The 18,878-nt window shown below is 43.8% G+C and overlaps 1 long non-coding RNA gene across 1 annotated transcript; it reads right to left on the bottom strand.

Moving 5' to 3' along the window:
* Positions 1 to 2,527: 2,527 nt before the first annotated feature.
* LOC148686340 (uncharacterized) lies at positions 2,528 to 16,237 on the bottom strand. Its single transcript, XR_015949121.1, has 5 exons — positions 16,002 to 16,237; positions 10,440 to 10,576; positions 8,416 to 8,540; positions 6,145 to 6,280; positions 2,528 to 3,463 (listed from the first exon to the last, which is right to left on the bottom strand). It is a non-coding gene; the product is annotated as an uncharacterized LOC148686340 (long non-coding RNA).
* Between the last annotated feature and the right edge of the window lie 2,641 nt (positions 16,238 to 18,878).

Here is an 18,878-nt window from a genome sequence, read left to right on the forward strand (position 1 = left end):
GATTGTCTCTCCCTACCCCAATCCTTTAGCACCATTCTTACTCATTCCCACTGAACAAAACACCGCTTACTTCTGACCTGGTGCTGTGTTGGAAGAAATCACAGCATCTGAGATCATGCCCATGTGATTCTAGGCTGACCCATCTATTTTCAAAAAGTATAATTGCCCAGCCTCCTCAAATCCCTGAAAATATATCCCAGACCTGCTCAGAAGGGCAAATCTTGCTCGTGCTATTGTTCTCAAGGTGGATTCCGAAGCATTCAAGCATCATTGAATTACTCAGATCTCCTTCTTCCTAGATTTTTTGTTGTTGTTGTTGTTTAGGTTTATGGGTGACAATTACTACTATTGCTTTTCACACTCTGGATCATGGGTAGGCAAACTAAGGCCAGGGGGCTGGATCCAGCTCCATCGCCTTCTAAATCTGGCCTAAGGAAGGTCCGGGAATCAGCTTGTTTTTGCATGAGTAGAATGTCTCCTTTTATTTAAAATGCATCTCTGGGTTACTTGTGGGGCATAGGAATTCGTTCATATTTTTCCCCAAAAAATACAAGGTCTGAGGGACAGTGGACCAGCCCCTTGCTGAAAAAGTTTTCTGACCCTTGATCTGGATTAACATCTCATTTGTGGGAGACTTTCTGTTTGCCTGTTTTGGTCTGCCCTCTGGTGGTAAGGAAACACTTGACAATTGTGCTAGAATTCGCTAAAGGATGGTGAAAGTTTCCTTGTAGGTGGTTTGAGGGATGGAAGAAGACCTCCAGTCTAACTTATGCAGACAGAGTGATCTGCTTATCACTACGTCCACTTGACACTCTCTGAGCTTGTCAATACACTGCATGGCAAAAAAAAAAGTTCATAGGGGCAAGAAAACTAGCAGGGATAACCTTACTATTAGGCTGAGTGAAGTGCAGCAGGTGCTGAAGGACAGGGAGTAGCAGTGAGTTGCTGGGAGAACATCCCATTGTCTATGCCTCATAGCTTGCCCTGCGACCTCCCAGCCAGCCTCCTGCCCTCAGGTGCTTTGGAGGATAGTAAACCATCACCAACCGAAATGAGATTTAACTACCAGTCATGTCAAGTTTTGTATATGGAATGGGAGGGACACCATCTTGTCCTTCACCTCAAGGCAACAAAACGTCTTGAGCAAGCCCAGTAAACTAGGCTCCTCTGTGTCATCCTACCAAGAGGAGTCACAAAATACATGCACTTGCAAACACTGAAAGACTCGCTTCACAACACTCCCACAAGCAGGGCTTTTTTCAGCTGGAACTCACTGGAACTCAGTTCTGGCATCTCTCAGGTGGGCACCATGGCCATTATAAGAGAACAAAGGTGAGTTCCAGCACCTCTTTTTCTAGAAAAATAGCACCGTCCACAAGCTCCATGGGAACCATTACTTTGTGGTTCCCAACCCAAGCAGCTACTCTGAGGCCAGGGCTGATTATGTGAGCCTTTCCCACCTAAAATGCTGAACGATGGAATCAGCTGTACTCCCCTCCCCCACAAGTGTAGTGTATTTGGCCCACAAGTGTAGTTTAGCCGCTACAATACATGCTAGCCCAGATGTGTCATGCATCTTTGCCAGAGGGTAGACAATCTAAAGTAGTGTTGGGTGGAGAGGGAGTTTGCCAATAAGGTAAACAATTCCAGAAGATATAAATCTTAAAATAAGTGCAACATGTCTTGGCATCTATTGTGCTCCTGGAAATGATAAGCGTACTGCGCCTATTACAAGCCAATGAAGTATGCAAATGAGCTGTAGTCCAGACCACGGCTGTATTTTCCACATGGCCTTCCTTGAATGCTTAACAAGTCATCTGCTTAACAAGTCATCTGTTCTACACAGAACATTTTTACTAGTTCCTAGTCTCAGCTTGGCTCCAGTCGCTCTGCTGTCTTTTCTTCCATCGTTTGCTTCACCCTTCTGGAATTTTTAACTATATACTTATAAGAAGGCCTTTTCCAAAACTGGATCCATCTTGGGTTGTTGAGGTTGCATGCAAGTGAAGGTCTCTGCGCTCCTGATATGTCTCCCGAAATCTGCCCCTGGCAGCACTGATACTAATCCACTTCAGGGATAAAATGTTTCTTGAAAGACTGAGCATACACTTGGCAGCAAGACTACTGTTTGTCCATCTGGTTGTAATAAAGACCTGGGCTCTGGCTGAATGGAGTAGCTCTGCACCATAAACCACCAAAGGCACATTAGGCCTTTCCCACTGCAGTTTGAGTTCAAATCCCAGCAGCAAACTGGAATTAGCATGAGACTTTCTGAAGAAGAAGAATGCAGATTCCCAATAGTGTGAAGTATTGGGTGGAGAGTTGACTCCTTGGGCAACAGCTCTTGAAGGGGTTAAACTTGTCATGAGGAACCTCTGGCTCTTCAGTTTTTGCTGTGTTGAAGTGCAATTCTTATTGTGGTAATAACAGCTTGCGACCAGTTTACTTCCAGGATCACCTTAACCCATATATGCCCACCCAACATTGAGTAAAGAAGCTATGCCCCATGTTGGAGAAAAAGGTAATATTCAGCATGTATTTTTTTTATTTTAAAAATCAGCTCAAAAGCTTATTTTAGGATTTCTGTGAGTAAAGACATGCATCTTTTCCATAGCTATAAGATAAACAGTTTTAAAACATACACAATACTTTGCTGCTCATTGCCGGTTTTGTGTCACAGCTTGTGATGATATGTTAGTTCAACATCTGTGACGAAAGGATCCCTACATTTATAAAGTGTGTGTTTGTTTATGATGCTGCTGTGTATCAAAATTATAGACTTCAGTTCCTGTAGTTACAGACATGAGAGTTGGATAAGTGTTATGTGCCAACGAATGCAAATAATCTCTCATCACACCTCATTGTTTAAAGAACTCCTTTGATGTGCCCTGCCTGTTTGCCTGTTCAGCAAACTTCCTAGCAGATAATGATTGATATGGACAGCAGTACAAACTTAAGCAATCATAACCAAGAGTCTTGTGGCATAAGCTTTCATGGGCCAGAGCTCACTTCTTCAGATGCATGGCTTTGGCAAATGAAAACTTGCGCCGTATGAAAAACAGGATTTTTTTTTCCTAGCATGGTTCCCAGTCTGGTTTATCAAGGAAGTCCCAACTATACACGGAATACTACAATATAATTCCCCTTGGTTTTTTAAAGTTTTGATTAAAAAGCCAAAAAAAGGGTGTCTAAAATTTCATGTGTCCTTCTGTGAAAATTCTTGTTAAGGTCTTCTCTATTAAAAAAACATCAAAATCCAGATTTCACTGCTGGTCCCATCAATCTCAGAAAAGTCATGCTAGAAAGACACGGAGAGGTGTTCATGAGTAACGTACAAATCTTGGAGAGGAGACACGTTTCTCTACCACAAAGGCCTTCCTGGTGTAGAATGAGCTTCAGTTTTAAACTGGAATGGCAGGTTGTTGTTATTTTCTTCCTTCCACCTCCTTGCTGGACCCAGTACCTGTGCATTTGGGGTGGAGCAAGACAAAGGGAGAGGAGAATAAGGTCAGGTAAAGGGAAATGTGATGGAGGGGACATGCAGTCACCCAGGGCTGATCACTATGTTGCTATTATAAGCAAGGAAGATTGTCCTGGAACCTTTTATGATGGACAGAAAGTATCAGCTGATCCTCTCAATCCTATTGGTGCAAGGAGTCTTCTCTGGCTAGGTATTGCTTGTCCCCTTACAGTGCTCCACTTTGGCCATAGTTGGGTGCTGGCCCCTAGTTTATTCATTCTTTTCATTTATTTATTCAAAATACCTCTCAGCTGCATTTAGATTCCCAAAGCAGTTTGCGATAAAACAATGCTATAAATTACCATAAAATGTCCAAGCTATAGCATAGAGCAGTGTTTCTCAACCAGTGTGCCTCCAGATGTTTTGGGACTACAACTCCCATCATCCCTAGCTAGCAAGACCAGTGGTCAGGAATGATGGGAGTTGTAGTCCCAAAACATCTGGAGGCACACTGGTTGAGAAACACTGGCATAGAGCAGGCGCCCCCAAACTGCGGCCCTCCAGATGTTTTGGCCTACAACTCCCATGATCCCTAGCTAACAGGACCAGTGGTCGGGGAAGATGGGAATTGTAGTCCAAAACATCTGGAGGGCCAAAGTTTGGGGATGCCTGGCATAGAGGGCCAGATAAAAGCTGGGAACACCCATGGAGGAAGGTGCTTTTCAAAATAGGCAATGGAAACAAACCACGACAGATTCCTGCCACATTTAAGGTTCATTCCAGGAAGTGGGTAGCACCATGGAGAATGCTGGCCGCCATGTTGCCACCAGCTATATTGTACGTTGGGACACAGTCAGCAAGGCATCTTCCAACAACTGCAATGATCTCACAGGTCTCTATGGTTCAACCCTCTCTAGGCTTGGTTTCTACCTCCACTACAGAGGCCTCATGCCTCTGAATACCAGACTCTGGGAATCGCAGGTGGGCAGAGTAAGGTTACCAGATTTTTTTTCAATGAATCCAGGGACACTTTTCAACTTCAATGGATTTTGTATGGGGACTGATATGTAAATCAGGGAACATCTGGTAACCTTCGGGCAGAGTGCTGTTGCACTCATCATGTCCAGCTTGCAAGTTTCTCACAGGTATCTGTTCAGCCACTGTGAGAACAGGATGTGGAAACAGAAGAAGCGTTGGCCTAATCTATCAGGCTCATCTTATGTTTTACATACTCCTCCTTCTCTCCTCCCTGACTGAACTCACAGAGTTCTTCCTGAGCTACCTTTATCTCAACAGCTGTAAACATTCCCAGTTACCACCCAGTGTTCCTGGCATAAAACCCAAGTCTGATTCACCTGAAGGGCAAGATTTTTACCTCGGCTGTGATCTCGAAATTCAGATCGCAAGCCAGAGTAACAAGCCAGATATTCCTAGACCGTCAAATTGACTCGTTGACTGGTGACAGTGGGCTTCATGGAGCCTTTATTTCCATGAGGTATAGATCATCACAGCTGTTTTATTGGCATAGCAATGACTTAAAAATTACCACTCATGACTCAGTTCTGTCTTTCTTTTCCCACGTCAAAATAACATTTGCACATAGGATGTGAATTGCTAATCAGACCACACACATTTAAGTGTTTGCTCTCACTGATGAACATATAACTGTGTTCAGAAGTATGAATGTATGTTTTGGGGCCTTAATAAAAAAAATTCTTAACTTCAAGGGAATCCCCTGACTGTTAATACTCTGCTGAGGTAAAAAAGCAGTTACAAATTTCAAAGATCACCACCACAGAGAAGCTGTCTGTGTGCTCTTGTGTTTATTCCTCAGCATCTGCCTTTTAAATTGAAACATACAGATCATTGCATTTGCTAATGGCCTAACATGAGAACTACTAAATGTCAGCAGACAGAAAGCAAACAATTGTTCAAGGTGTGGTACACAAAAAAGTCTAGCACTGCAAAGTCTTATCAGCAGTTTCAACAGAACAAAAATTAAAAAATAAGGAACATATTAATAATTGGTTTAGAACTTTGTTTTTCTTAATTAAGGCTTCAAGCTTTAACAACCTAAATTGCTAGATTAATCAACCAAAGCTTTAGTTGATTTATCAGCAGTGGGGAAATTTTTGTGAGGGCAAATCTTAACAGGATGGACAGTTTGTTAAGTGAATGCTGATTTATTTATCCAGGTTAGTTTTAGTTTTTGTCTGTTATACCATCAGGGGATAAAGATAAAATAACAAGTGTCAAAACAACAAGAGGTAGCTTGTACTTATTACATTGTAAGTCATCTTTACTTTCTTTCAGTATTTTAAAGGTACCTACATCAAGGTTTTGGAAATGTACAGATGTATTTCAGTTTTTTTATGAATAGGTAAAAGGCAAATGTTTAATGATCGAAAATTATTTAGTTATCTGGAGACCCCTTATTGTCTTTATGTGCTCAAAATATACCACATCATGATTGTTGCAACCATGGCACATCTTCAGACACAGTGTGGAAGCTCTATATACACAAAAAAGTAATGAAGAAAAAAATTAAGGAATTTGTCCTTAATACGGGCATTGTAACCACCCACCTTGTCAACAGATCAAAAAATGAAACAGTATTGCTGTTTTTCCAGTTACCAATAGTTACAAATAGTTACCAATCCAAATGAAAGTAAGAGTATGATTACCAGATTAGTCACATGCTTGATAAATTTATCACATGATAGCAGGGTCATTTGAAGCGCTCATCACATGGAACTCACAAAAAACTGCATCTTTATCCCAAAGCGATATGGGAGGCAATTCTAGAGATGTAGGAGAATTCTAATGAAAACAGGAGAGGAAATTGCCTGTGTCACTTTGTCACTTTTATGGAATGGAAATCAATGCAACGAATATGATTCGAATTTACTGATAAGTTTATTTCAGTCTGTAGATGATATGTAGTTGATTACAGTTTTCCCTCATCTGCATTGTGTTTCTTTTGCATTGAAATCAATTGGGTGGAATAATGTAATACCTCCACAGTGGACAGCAAGACGAACAAAGCGGAATTCCCTCCCATCAGATGTCAAGGAGATAAATAACTATACAACCTTTAGAAGACACCTGAAGGCAGCACTTTATTGGGAAGTTTTTAATGTTTGGTGCTTTATTATGTTTTTATGTGTATTGGAAGGGATGCAGGTGGCACTGTGGGTTAAACCACTGAGCCTAGGGCTTGCTGATCAGAAGGTCGGTGGTTCGAATCCCTGCGCCGGGGTGAGCTCCCGTTGCTCAGTCCCAGCTCCTGTCAACCTAGCAGTTCGAAACCACATCAAAGTGCAAGTAGATAAATGGGTACCGCTATGGCGGGTAGGTAAACGGCGTTTCCGTGTGCTGCTCTGGTTCGCCAGAAGCGGCTTTGTCATGCTGGCCACATGACCTGGAAGCTGTACGCCGGCCCCCTTGGCCAATAGAGTGAGATGAGCGCCGCAACCCCAGAGTCAGTCACAACTGGACCTAATGGTCAAGGGTCCCTTTACCTTTACCTTTTATGTGTTTTGGAAGCTGCCCAGAGTGGCTTGGGGCAACCCAGCCAGATAGGCATGGTATAAATAATAAAATTGTTATTATTATTATGTAGTGTTTGGCATATGGTAAGCTGCAGCCGAAGAGAAACAGTGCTGCATGCGATGATTACAGGGCAGAGTGGGAAATAATGCCTTCTTACACCCCCACCTGATACAAATTCGTTATCAACCTTTATATGGATTGAATGTTTGGAACTTGTAACCATAATTTTAGAGCAGTAGAACATTGTGAGGATTTCACTTTAACTTAATCATTTATCATAGACAGTATCCATTCATATTTCTCTTGGGAGACAGCTGTTCAACAGTGCTCAGTCTACCAAATATGACAGTCCAAATGCCTCTTGGTTATGCAGTCATGAGAACAGGGTGAGACTTAAGCAATACATCTCTGGTGGCCTTTGATAGCTGAGAGGTATACTTTTAGGACCGACCCTATACTCTTGACTGTAGTTTATTTCAAATATTTTACTTTTAAATTGTTGCAACTTGCCCTGGGACCTCATGGGGTAGGGCAAGTGACAGATCATTATCACCACCAGGTGTTGAAGATTTGGGTTTTGCTGCCTTGGTTACATATGGCACTGTGCTGAAATTAATTCTCCCCCCCCCTTCCTTAAATGTAATGATGTACATTTATTAGCGATATTACCTACAGCTATGGCGAATGGTTGCTCTATAATAAAATGGAGCTCTTAAGAGGTGGGGTTATTTCTGTCCTGGCTGTTTTGCTCATGATATAACCGGAAGGGAGTATTCGATCATCAATAAATCAATGAGGCTCCCAAGGGCAGCTGCTTCCAGGCTACCTGTTCTGTGCAGAAATCGATTACCCTCACACAGTGTGAAATTCCATTTCCAGGGTCTTCCATAAATATCAGCCCTTTGAAGAAGAGTCCAACTTCCCGCCTTGAACTCTGTGCAAAGAGGCTGCAGGCCAGCTGTCTGAATCTGTCCTACAAAAGGGTTGACCCGCACTGCATGATGTTCCCAGAACATTAAGGAAGGTTGGCCATAGTCATGTAGCCAAAAATGGCACTATCCATTCACAAGGGATAAGCATCAGCATGTTTGAGGAAAACTCGGCATTTGGGGGGGGGGCAGAATGGGAGGGTTTGGGTGGGAACCAAAAAGGGTTTCAGGACAGGCCAATGAGCACTGAAAAAGCTAAGTGAGCATGGAATGCTGACTGGCTGTTGGAGGGGAGAGATGGAAATCCAGTGGGGAGGGCAAATAGAATGGAGTGTGCTTAGAAAGGATGTGGCTGGCTGGCACCCTGAACAGGAGCGCTCCACGCTGCAATAGTTCATTGTAGGTCCTTTTTCTAGGTTTTGGCTTTGTGGCAGATTCTTTCAACCATTATGGCTGGCAATGGTTGTCCAGTACCTGCTGTGACTCAGGCTGCCGCAACACCATTCTTCTTTATTGCTCTTTCTTCCCGATGTTTATTTTTATTCAGACAGATTGTCAAGGATGCCATTTCCGAACGAAGGGGTAGCTGTGATAGTCTCCTACGGCAGCAAAAATCATGAAGAGTCTTGTAGCCCTTTGAAAGACTAACAGATTATATAATGTGGCATACACATTTGCCCACATATCAGATGCACCAAAGCTCATTTGTTTGGTTTGTTTTATTCATTACATTTTTATCAAGTAAGCCCCCAGGGAGGTTTGCAGCCTATGTCACAATAGATTTGTTCAAGGTGTTGCATGACTCTTGGTTGTTTTTTCAGTTCCAAGAAGAAAGTTGAGACAGAGTCTCAGGCCTGGCTTCTCCTTTTCAGGAGCTGGATATTTCAATCAGGAGTGCCAATGAATGAGTGAAGGCAGAAACAATTGTCACCCTCTGCTTGGAAAAACAAGTGCTTGTTATAATGGAATGCTGAATGCCTCAAGAGCTAGACAAGTGGCTGAGTTAAAAAAAAAGCAGCAGCAAATTCTTACATAACACTGTACACATATTTCCCTTGGTAATAAATTATAGGTCTAAAAGTAAAGTCTGTATGGAGGGGGCAGGGGGAAAACCACAGACTTAAATCAGAACTACATCCACATGATCTTTCCCAGTAAGGCTCTGTAAGCCTTGAACCGGTGAGCCTAGTAACCAGGGAGACTCCTAACACCTTATTCTCTGTGCCACAAAAGGTGGCTTGCCAGAAAAGGAAGCTACAAGTCCATCAAGCTAGTTAGCTGCTGCTTTTGAGCACCACTGGGGCAGCTGGCCAAAGGAGGTACTGCAGACACAGCCAGCCTTAATTCTGCCACACTCAGGCTGATCCCTGTTGACTCAGCAGTTCATCAGTAACCCAGGGAATCATTTATGCTTTCCTTTGTACTGTAGCCATCTCAGAAGCTGCTTCTACTCCTCATAGAGCAGGGGTCCCCAAACTAAGGCCCGGGGGCCGGATGTAGCCCAATCACCTTCTAAATCCAGCCCTCGGACGGTCCGGAAATCAGCATGTTTTTACATGAGTAGAATGTATCCTTTTATTTAAAATGCATCTCTGGGTTATTTGTGGGGCATAGGAATTCGTTTATTATTATTTTTCAAAATATAGTCCGGCCCCCCACAAGGTCTGAGGGACAGTGGACCGGCCCCCTGCTGAAAAGGTTTGCTGACCCCTGTTATAGAGCAACTTGTTTCTCAGAAGGGCATTTTCTCAGAACACATTTTATTGGCTGGAAATCTTCTTGACCCACTTTTTTTGCTCATCTAGAGACAGAAGACCACTTTGTTGATTTTTCTCCAAATATTCTGCAAATCAGAGGTCCCCTACAACATCCAAGCTGGCAGGCGGTACTCAGAAGTGACATCCACCATGTGATGATGCTGATACTAGTAAAAGAAAGGACAGGGCTAGGAAGAGATAGTGAAGGCCAGGCTTGTCTGGAGAGATAAAGTCGTGCCCTGAGGGTAGAGCAAGCTGTTCACTCTATATAGGTGAGGGCCCCAAGGGACTGGGAGGCAATAGCCCTGGACAGGAAGCTATGGCCTTTGCAGGGTAAAGAAACTACAGGGGCCCAGTTTTTGTCAAAGCCAACCCCCCCCCCAAAGAAAAAATTCCCACCCACACAACCTCGTACTTTCCTGGTGAAGGGTGGCAATTTTTCAGTGGAAGCCTGGATCCATCTCTCTCAGGGAATGACCATAGCTTAGTGGTACAGCATCTGCCTTGCACACAGAAGGCGATGTGAAATAAATCGTAGGTGATATTTAATCCTAGATACCCAAGTGTGGCGACAAAGAAATAGTCAGCTTACTGCCTGTATTCAAAGTGTGGGGCCCGAACAGACTCTACGATGGGAGACACCCCTAAAAGACTTTAAATACACTATTAAACCTTTTTCTACCCGTCTCTGCAATGAAAAGACCACACACTGCAAAGGAGGTTTTAAAATGATTTACTTACATAATCCAAGGTCAGCTGCATGTGTTATTCATTTCAGTAGCAAAAACAACACAGGTTCTTGGATATAAATACAGAAAAATAGCTTCAGACCTGTCCCTGAAGCTGGGTGGTATCGTGACGCATGTCCTCCTCCTTGGCTTGCATTGTGAAGAACAGAGTGAGGAAAGGAAGAGAAGAAAAATACCGCTTACTTCCTCATGGAGATAAAGAGGCATGACCCCACTAAGCCTACCCTAGCAGTTAGGACTCTGTGGTCCTTAACCCCTTCATATACTAACTAGCAAATCTCCCACAGAAGATCCCAGTTTCAATCTCTGGTGTCTCCAGGTAGGGCTGAAACCCCAGAGAGCCACTGCCAGGTGGAGTGGACAATAAAGAGCAAGGTGGACAGATGGTCTGATGTAGTATAAGGCAGCTTCCTATGTTCCTAGAAGCCCCCCCCCTGACATGAAGCTAGCCCACCCCCACTCCCCAGCAACAATGGGTGGGAACTAGTGCAGGCCTGTGATAGACTGGTGTTGACTGTAGCATAAGGTTTCATAGACTGGACTAGAGCCTTCTTCATCAGATGCAAGCTGCTTTTGATGATGTGAGCTGAAGCCTACATAAGCTCGAGCCATAATACATGTATCAGTCTTGGTGCCAAAGGACTTGGTGCCGTTTCCCTTATAACAGACTAACATTCTTCTGGAATTCATGAAAACATGAGACACCACAAGCTGCTCTTACTCCCACTTTCCATGAGGATGAAACCACAAAAAACACATTATGTCAGGCAAACTCTGAGTTGAGTCAACAGAGATTATATATTTAGTTACATTCCTTTTTTTAAAAAAAATGTACAACCTGAGTTTGTGGGATATAGTGACAAGTACATCCAAAATATGAATATTAAGTGTAATAATATGTCGTGCCACATTTGCCAAGAAGATGTAGGCAAAGTTTGCCAGGTGACTGTGTCGAGCCAAGGAAACAGCAGCTGGAATGCTGCAAAAATAACACTTCCCGTGGTAAAAAGGTCTGGGGATGAATGCAGGAAATAATAAAGCATGGGTGTGTGGTGTTCTTTTTTAAATGTTGTTAAACCAGAAACTTGTCACATTGCACACTGGTTAAGAAATAGTCATCAGAGATAGTTCAGTCAGTAAAGTATGAGTCTCTTAATCTCAGGATTGCGGATTTGAGTCCCACATTGGTCAAAAGATTCCCGAATCACAGGTGGTTAGACCAGAATAATCCTCATGGCCCCTTCCAACTCTACAATTCCATGATTCTATGATCACCCAGCTCCTGTGGTGGTTCCTTGGGGGTGGGAGTCCAAGGGTGTCCTTTCAGCATCGCCAGAAGCATTGCACTCCTCAGAACAGGGGTGGCGGACACAGGAACAGGGGAGCTCTAGCTTGGTGACAGTGGTCCTGCGGGGCCACAGCCCCAGAGCATCCCTGGCCTCACTGCCGTTGCGTCACCCATGCCCATTCATTAGCCACTGTTGCCCAATTATCTGTGCATGCAGGCAGCCATAGAGATTGAGGCTGGTCTAGTAGCAGCATTCATCCACCCTGGATCAATTCATGACAACAGCACCAGGTCACATGCTAAGATGGCACACTGGTGCCAGAGTTGTCTCCCATCCAAAGTATTCGGATGATCCAACTGGAAGTTAAGCACGCGTTTAAAAGCCTTCCAAAATTGACATGATTGCATCCTAAATGTTTTCCTGGGTTATTCCCTTATTTTCCAGTACTGTGGCTCATTGAATCAGGCTTTCATTTTTTTTGTAATGTAATGTTGAAATGCTGTCTAAATGAAGGGAGTTATTAATACACCTGACCTAGTTTCACTGACTTAATTTCCACTTTCAACTGTTGGCAGGTATAGTAGATAGGTTAATTATCTTCCCACTGAGTTGATGGAAATGGTAGTTGAGATTTCAGAACGTTGACATGGGGAGTCTTGGCATAGCCTGCTGAATCAGGCCACTGGCCCATCTAATCCAGCATCCTGTTTGCACAGTGGTCAGCCAGATACCCTTAGGGAGCCTACAAGCACGTCTTGAGCACAACAGCACTCTGTCTACCTGCCACTGATATCCAGATGCCCACTGCCTCTGAGAGTGGAGGTAGAAAAAGGTACCAAAAGTCCTTTAGCTTTTTTGTGAAGCAGAAGAGGAGACTACTTTCAACAGGTCTCCAATCATAGAATCATAGAGTTGGAAGAGACTACAAGGGCCATCCAGTCCAACCCCCTGCCAAGCAGGAAACACCATCAAAGCATTCTTGACATATGCCTGTCAAGCCTCTGCTTAAAGACCTCCAAAGAAGGAGACTCCACCACACTCCTTGGTAGCAAATTCCACATTCAACTAAAACCACTTTTCAGGCCTGTGAGCATATTGGGCATGCTGATAGAGAATGCAGCAGGCATCATCACTTCTAATTTCTTATCTGTCCCCCATTCTGTTTTTCCATTGGGTCTGGGTAAAAGTCGGATCAGGTAAAAATAAAAGCAGATTCCCCCTTGATTTGCCTGGTTTTATATATTGTTCCCCAAACCATTAGAGCTTGCAATGGCTGACTGCAAAGGAGACATTTTTTTTCATAAGCTAGCATTTACTTGGGAAGAGGAAATGAAAACACCCTTGCTATCTCATGGCAAAGAGGCCAGTGACTGGGCAGAGGTTTCAAAAGCTTTGTGGGCACCAGGGGAAGACTTCCAAAGTGTTATTGTGACTCTGTCAGTGATCCCAGGATTATCTCATGCCCTGTAGGGCAGTGGTTCTCAGTGGTTTCATAAGCCAAGCCATAGGTAAAGGTAAAGGGACCCCTGACCATTAGGTCCAGTCGTGACCGACTCTGGGGTTGCGCGCTCATCTCGCATTATTGGCCGAGGGAGCCGGCGTACAGGTCATGTGGCCAGCATGACAAAGCCGCTTCTGGCAAACCAGAGCAGCACATGGAAACGCCGTTTACCTTCCCGCTGTAGCGGTTCCTATTTATCTACTCGCATTTTGACGTGCTTTCGAACTGCTATAGACCCCTATAGACCCCTGCTATTTAAAATTCTGATATCTCTATAGTAGTTTTTCGTGTATATGACTAGTGTTGCAACCCCCCCCCCCCGGGTGGTTTATGCAGATCACCTGGGGACTGTTGTTGTTGTTTAGTCATTTAGTCATACCCGGCTCTTCATGACCCCATGGACCATAGACTGACCCCATGGACCCCATGGACCATAGACCCCTGGGGTCTACAGACCACCAATTGGGAACCAGTGCTGCAGGGCAGTGCACATTTAGTAACCAATCCAGTGCATGCTGAACTGTTCTGTGCACTGGATTTTCCTGCACTAAAATCCTACATTCATAAATCACCACCGCCACCACTCCCCAAAATTGAGATACATGCATAAGTGATTACAGGATTGCATCCTTATTAAGCAGGGTTTCTTTTTTTTCTTTTTTACTTTGCTCATAAAGCTATATTCCAGCTAGGAAGACAGAATAAGCAAATCAGCACTGTCCACTTACTATCAATCACCCGCAGGGCCATCTTTAGCATATGCGCCGCCGGGGTGCAAAGATCCGCCCAGCGCCCCCAAACTCACTTTTATTGAGCTTCAAAGTTGTTGAGCTTTATTGGGAAGGGGGAAAGCCGAAGTTGTTGACCTTTTTGGTGGGGAAATTGCTTACCTGTAATGACAGCTTTTGTTTCCTGACTCATTGGGAATATTTGATGCTACGGAGTAACAGAGCGATGGAGGAGCAGGGCGGGGACTTTCACACCATTACAGTACCCACCAGATTTCGGCACCCCTTGCTCCCTCGGGTAAAGATGGCCCTGATCACCTGAACCTTTCAGAGACATGACAAGTCCATGATGAAAGGCTTCAGTTCCATCAGCGCTCAATTTTCTCACACATCCTTTTGCTTTTTTTTAAAAAAAAGTCAGATAGACAAAAGGAAACACACAAATAACCAGAATGTTGAGGGAAATGAGACATCATCCTTTTCCCAGCATCTGGTTGCACATGAACAGAATAACAAGAGTTCCCAGGATTTGCTGATTCGACGGAAGTTGCATCAATGTTAAAAAGAGACTTTTACTATTTGAATGAAACAAGTGTAAACTGAGATAGGACAACAGATATGGAACTCCGTCCCATTCTGAAACATGATTGCTGCCATCTCTGTCCACCTTTTGATAGGCCTTATTCAACTAACACATCCCACTGGCACAAGGACTTGCCCCAGTGACCTCCACAAATCTGCTCCTGAGGGTTAGGGAAACCCCTAGAAAAACTGGGACACAAGGCTGGGAAACATTCTGTTGTGCAAGCTGAAATCCTTGCACTGATGGACCGTTAATGGAGTTCGATGCAACTCAATGCCAGTTCAAACAACTTTTACTCTCCCAGGCTTTTAGAGTGGACTGATGGAATATATTCTGTTGGGTGTAGCTGCTATAATGTTGCTGAGGAAAGTTTTGATGATGATTGATATAATTTTGTCAGGGAAGGTACTGATAACTGTTGCAGCCTGCTGTTCTATATGGTGTCCTCCTGGGTAAATTGTGACATTTTAACATCTGTTATAGGTTTTTTACATCTGTTTATAGGCTGTTACCTGCCTATGTTCACAAGCGTGAGGAGGGGAGAGATATTACTTATAAATCAAATAAACGAATAAGCAAACAAAAAACAAACAGTATTAAAAGAGGAATGATTTAGGTGGTTCCCAACTGTGTACAGGATGCAAGTGATGTCAGATTATTCATGGAAGATGTTTCATAGCTTCCAGGGAATTTCAATACTGGGGGGTGTTTCAAATAAAGAGTTGACAAAATGGGGACTTGATTTATAAGGTAGTGTACTTTTAAGAGAAAGCAATAAAACAAAAACAAATATTCTAATTGGGAAAGATCAAGATAGAACAATTAGCTCCCTTGACATCTGGGTTTTTTCTTTCCTCTCTGGAATTCTTTGGCATTTAAAAAAAAATGTGTCCAAAAAGGGAATCCTTATTAAACTGCATACTGAAATTTGTTAACAATTATGCAGAATTGGAAAATTTAAAAAATATATATATTATTTTGCAAAATTGAAAACTTGCTTGTGCAGTGGAACTTTGGTTTTCGAACATAATCCGTTCCGGAAGTCCTTTTTACTTCCAAAACGTTCTAAAACCGAGGATCAAAGGGCTGCCAACAAGTTCAATGGTGAAAACTGAGAAACGTGCCTTGGAAGCCGTTCGACTTCCGAGACACGTTCGAAAACAGAAGAATTCACTTCTGGGTTTTTGGCATTCAGCTTCCGAAACGTTCGGCAGCCAAGACGTTCTAAAACCGAAGTTTGAAATATTCCTTACTGAATTTAAATGAGCTTATTCCAAAATAAATGTTCATAGGATTCCAGGCTAATGGGGCGATCCTATGCATGTTCACATTTTCTTGAAAGCAAAGTACGCATAGAATGATAACCTAAGGCTACAATCCTCTCCACACTTTCCAAAGAGTAAGCCCCACTGAGCAGTTGGATTTAGGCATAGGATTGCATATTTGGGCTTGCCTACTTTACCTTCTGCCCGTCTCTTTCCAGGCACTGGTCCATATTTTAAAGTTCCATGTCTGAGCAGAAGATGGAAAGGCTCACAGCCACTGGCACTCCCAATGATCCTGATCCCCCATTATGTTTCTGTGGGAACATTCAGGTCCTTCAGAGCTTCCAAGAAAATCTACAGCTCTGATCCTTTTCTCTGAATGACTCAGTCTGAATTCAAAACTGCTGGCCAGGTAGATGACTTAAAGGATGAGTCATCTTCCCACCTTTCTGGCCCGTTCATAATAGTTATCCGATAACCATAACTGATAACCATCAGTGAACACAGGGACATGCCCGGGCAAGATCTGGGCACACATAAACCAGCCTTCCACAACCTGTCAGATTTTTTTGGAATACAACTGCCAGCATTCCTGGCCATTGGCCATGCTGATTGTGGCTGATGGGAGTCGGAGTTCAATAAACATTTGGAAGGTACCACATTGAGAAAAGCTGCTACCGGTATCAACTCACAGGGTGGCTGGGGTAGGAGTGAGACTCTTTGGGAGATCATCCAGACCCCCCCCCCAAAAAAATGCATGACAATACAATACAGAGATATATAGAGCATGGAAAAATGGTGAGAGGAAAACAACAACATTACCCCTTGCTTTTCTGTAGCTGGCTGGAAAGCAAAACAACCAGCTCGGCCAATTTGGCAGTTGTCTGGTGACCCTAGAAGTACACATGCATGGTGTTTGGAAAACATGAATACAAAGAAAATAGGGTTTTCTAAAAGAAGAAGAAGAAGAAGAAAAACAAATAAATCCAAGAATCCTTATTTGACCAGCTCTAAATTCCTCTCTCTGCTGAGGGCCAGCGCATGTCCCTTGTATTACTTAACTCCACTTAAGGGCTTAAGTGGTTTAAGAGGTTTGTAGGCCTCGTGCTAGCCTTCTGGACGCAGAGAAATATCAGCCCGTAAACCTTTGCACTGTGTCTGGCAACTGAGAAATCTTTCATTAATGATGAAAAAAGGGTTGGTGCGCTATGGGGCCTGATAATATCAGGCTGAAGCTGTGGTGCAATACAATGACATGTTGAGGAAGGCTGGGGAATTAAATCGGGGAGGGGGGGAGATTTACATTACTGTTTTCCCAGAGTTAATCAGCTTTTCTGTTGAAGTCTGGCTTCGGTTTGCTGGACAGACATCTCCCTGGTTTCCTGCTGTAGTCAACAAAAACTATAGAGCTCTTACTTATAAAATGCCTGGAGGAAACTCAAGAGGAAAGAAAGCAATTGTTCCATTTAAGATTGCTTAAATGCCTACGGGGAACTCCTCCCTGTTTGAATAGGGCACTGCACTCCCTTGACTTTTATGATACATAAACATGATGTGGAGATTTCATTTCAAAAAGGAGACTGAATTAAAGCCATTTCTTTGATTAGCATTCATTTCATTTCCCTCCAGTTTTTATGGAAACGCCAGCTGTGGTGGCTTCCCCAAACACTCAGACCATAACATGGGTGACAACACCTGCTGTGTGTTTAATCCTGAGCGATCCAGTAAGTCTTGTTCTTGTAGGTTGCCCAACTGAAAGTGTTGAGGAAGAGAGGCGTGTTACACCATGTTTAGCAAAGAGCCCAGCATCCATATTCTAGAAAGCTTCCGCCTCTGCTGCAAGCAATCGCAAAATATAAGGAAGTTCCTTCTCTCTCACAACAGGTGCACTTTTCGAACCCATCTGCTGCTCCAAGACCAGGTAATTATTGGGGTTTGTGCATAAGGAGGGAGCTGCAGGGCCATCCTCTCAGCGGCAAGCAACTATCTTCATGGGGACAGGGCAGGGTGAGACACAGGTGAGGTCAAGGGAGCTGCAGATTGGCAGCAATGATGGCCTGCACTTGCGTGCACACTTGCAAGATGCAGACACCAATACTGTACAGTGCTCCCCAGACCTCACCTGTGTCTCACACTGCCCCATCCACAGTCTCAGTGAATGCAATGGTGCCAGGAAGGTGCCTCTCATGCACTCCTGCTAGGCTCTGCTGGATCTCTTCTTTTATGCAAGGAAATGCCGTGCCTTCCCAGAATCCTCTGGGCTCTGGTGTGCATGGCTGATGAGCAGCACCAGGGACTAGAATAATCTGTGCTTGGTGTAACCTGTGAATAAAATTCACCCTCCCTGCTGCTCCTACAGTATTCCTAACTTAAAAATGGAAAGCATAATGCTGGTGGTCAACAAAAGAGGTTTAAAGACCGTCTCAAGGCAAATCTTAAAAAATGTAGTATAAACACTGACAACTGGGAAACACTGGCCTGCGAGCGCTCCAGTTGGAGAACAGCCTTTACCAAAGAGAGAAACGTGCTAAGAGGAAGGCACGCTTCCGTGATCAACTCCTGCCTGGAAACCAATGTCCCCACTGTGGAAGGATGTATGGATCCAGAATTGGCCCCCACAGTCACTTACGGACCCATTGTTAAAATCGTGTTTATAGAATACAATCTTACTCGGCTACGAGTGATCGCCAAAGAAGAAGAAGATAGTCACCTCAGGGACCAGAGAAGGTCCAGGTTGGTGTTGTGTAACTTGCAGAAGACAAGGGGCATCTGGCTGGTTCCATTCATACATTGTGTAACAGGAATCTGTGGAAGCTGTAGTACTTTTGAGCTGTGAGACCTTATGCATCTCAGTACAACTTGGCATGACAGAGCACTATTCTAGGCCATTTCCTACTGTCTTGTTCCCATCCAAATTTAGTGGTATGTTCAGCTCAGTTGGACCCGAGCATCTGTTGCCAAACTTCCAGTTTCCCCCCAGAATTTGCCGGCAATCCTATGACATGAGGTCGCCAGCTTTTATTTTCCAACAGTCACAGTTAGATGCCCACAGAGTAGGTCTGCAG

This window comes from Zootoca vivipara, chromosome 3, assembly GCF_965207765.1.
Source record: "Zootoca vivipara chromosome 3, rZooViv2.hap1.1, whole genome shotgun sequence".
In the NCBI taxonomy this organism is placed as follows: Eukaryota; Metazoa; Chordata; class Lepidosauria; order Squamata; family Lacertidae; genus Zootoca; species Zootoca vivipara.